The sequence below is a fragment of the Sinocyclocheilus anshuiensis genome, unplaced genomic scaffold, assembly GCF_001515605.1.
Source record: "Sinocyclocheilus anshuiensis isolate Anshui unplaced genomic scaffold, SAMN03320099.WGS_v1.1 scaffold355, whole genome shotgun sequence".
In the NCBI taxonomy this organism is placed as follows: Eukaryota; Metazoa; Chordata; class Actinopteri; order Cypriniformes; family Cyprinidae; genus Sinocyclocheilus; species Sinocyclocheilus anshuiensis.
This window is the reverse complement of record NW_015549571.1, coordinates 1,640,886-1,643,725: the sequence shown is the minus strand read 5'-3', so window position 1 is coordinate 1,643,725 and position 2,840 is coordinate 1,640,886.

Sequence of the window (2,840 nt, the reverse complement as noted above, 5' to 3'; positions counted from 1 at the left end):
GATCAAATAAATGCAGGCTTGGTGAACAGAAGAGACTTCTTTAAAAAAACATTAAAAATCTTACTGTTCAGAAACTTTTGACTGGTACAGGTTGTATGTATATATTACAGAAATGTATATATATATATATATATATAAAATTTCTGTCCCCCTCACTTCTGAAATGACCCCTGCGTAGGCTACAATAAAAACACAGGCTGTGAAAAGAAATAAAATAACTGATGTATGTATATATAGTATGGAATGTTTGATAGCCTAGATGTTTATTATCTTACCCTGATAGCCTAATATTTTCATAGGCCAATTAATACATTAATACATACAGAAATATTTGTACATAATTAATATTGAAATGCTTTACGGTAGCCTAAAGCATTTCTAGGCTATTGATTTTTCGTTTATCTGTTTTTGACTCTCAGCTTTGGAAGCCCTTCTGGTTTTGATTTGAGACTTTTTGACTCTGCAACTGAAAAAACGTCAATCCAGAAAAACAGTAGCGATTGTGGAGTTTTATCAGTGTAAGTATGCAATAAACACAGCACATTGGTTACAGTTCGCAAATACTTTCATCATTCATTCATCAGCATACTTGTCTTGTTTTCTTTGTCAAGTATTGTAACAAACAACTCCCTGTAAATTGGTTGTATAATTTACACCAACTTGGTTTATTGTATTTTATTATTATTTTTTGAAAACCCAGTGTATTCAGCACTTAGGTCTACATTGTAGTTCTTTAACATTATAAACACTATTATAACCCCGCTGAAAATAACAGCTGAAACCAGCCTATGCTGGTCTTCCAGTTTGGTCAAAGCTGGTTTTAGAGGGGTTTTGACCACTTCTTTAGCTGGTCAGGCCGGGAGACCAGCTAAAACCAGCTACTTCCATCTCAGACCAGCTTAGGGTTTTAGCCATTTTTTAAATATATGTAATGTTTCATCTCATTCATACAGTACAATTCCCACTGAACCTTCCCTATTTTTTTCTCCCGAACTTTTCCCTTGTACAGGTGGAAATGCATAGGGCTGTGTTTGGTGTGATCATCCTGAGAAAGAGTGGACAGATGAGACCAGGGTTTCTGCTTGTGCAGATAGTGGACTTTGTGGACAAGCATGGTGAGTACAGTGTGAGTGTGTGTGTGACAGTGTTTGTCGCTTCTATGCAGAGACTGTATTTGTCAAATGTGTGTTTGTGTCCAGGTCTCAGTGAGAATGGCCTGTTCAGGGTCGAGGGCTCAGAGAAACGTTGTCAGGAGCTGAGGAAACGTTCTGATCCAGAGTTGGACGGTGGGGAAATTCCTACTCTGGCCTCCTCATTAAAACTGGGGTTACACTTTATTTTGATAGTCCACTTTAGACATTCTACTCACTATAAGTAACTTTGCAACTGCATGTCACCGAATTCTCATTAATTTGCAACTACATGTCTACTAACTCTCAGAGTAGACTGTTAGGTTAGGTTTAGGGTTAGGTTATAAGTTGACATATACTTGCAAAGATTCTCATAGTCAGTTTGTTGTATGTTGTGGACCAATCAAAACAAAGTGTTAGAAGACATTAAGCAGACAGTCTACTAATGCTGTAATGGGCTTCATCTGCCCATCTCTATGAATTTGAGTCTCACACACACACACACACACACACACACACACACACACACACACACAAAAGATTAAAATCTTCATTTTCTGCTGTTATAGATGGATCTGATCTGGAGTCTGTGAACTCAGAAATCTACTACCACCTGTTAGTCTTTATTGGTCTCAGTAATTGAGTTACTGAGATCTTGTCACATTGACAGCAAGCCGAAACATTTGTCATTTGTTTTTATCTCCTGCTAAAATAAAGAGATTTTTAGTGCAGACCTTGAGTAACGTTAGTGTGTAAGAGTCAAAAATGAGAATAGATAATCATTCAGTTCTGCATATGTGTGTGAGATTGAAAAAGCTTAGAAATGTGTTTGTGTGTCTGAGGAAGGAGACTGGACTAATGAAGAAATCAGGTTCATGTGCTGAAAACACACACATCCATCTACAAACATGCACACACAGAATGCACATGTAGAAGCCTGGTGGGGCTCACCAGAAGACACTGAGGCTGTTGTAAGTGTGATCTCTGCAGTTAACTTTTCAATTTCCACACCTTATAACTTAAAAGGTGTAAGGTGACCATGCCTTTTCTATTGATGCTTCAAGGTTATAGAATAGTAACTATCTTTTTGTTTCTAGACCTTGAAGCATGTAATGATTTTTTATTGTATGTTAATGTTTTTGACTATATTCATATCTGTATTTTTATCCATAAACCAGCCCATCTTTATTTCAATTTTTAGCCATAAGTTGTGCAAGTCTGATCGTTATTTTTTTTAGACTGTCAATGGCATTTTTTTTCCTTAAAAATCTTTTTTTGCTTTGCATAATTCTTTGTAAAATTCATCAAATTGGCTGTTTAGTGGCATGTTCCATTATGACAAATATCTAGCCCTACAATACAGTGGTGCCTTATTTATGCTGTCATGTCACCAACATGTCTGGCAGATATTGACATAACATACTTGCCATATATGAAACTTGCATGCAAAACGTCTTTAGTACAAAAATACCTTCCCACTAGATTTATATTGATATGATACATTAAAATTGATGCCGTTTACTAGGTGGCTCATCTTACCCCACAGCAATTTATGAATCTATATTTCACAGAATTGTTTGACATTTTACTGCATACTGTGTGCATTTGATAAACTCTGCTTTATACATGCAGAGCATTACTTTGTAAGGCCAGTAGGTGGCGCTACAGACTGCTTGACAGAACAGCAACTCCTATTCAACACACTAAATG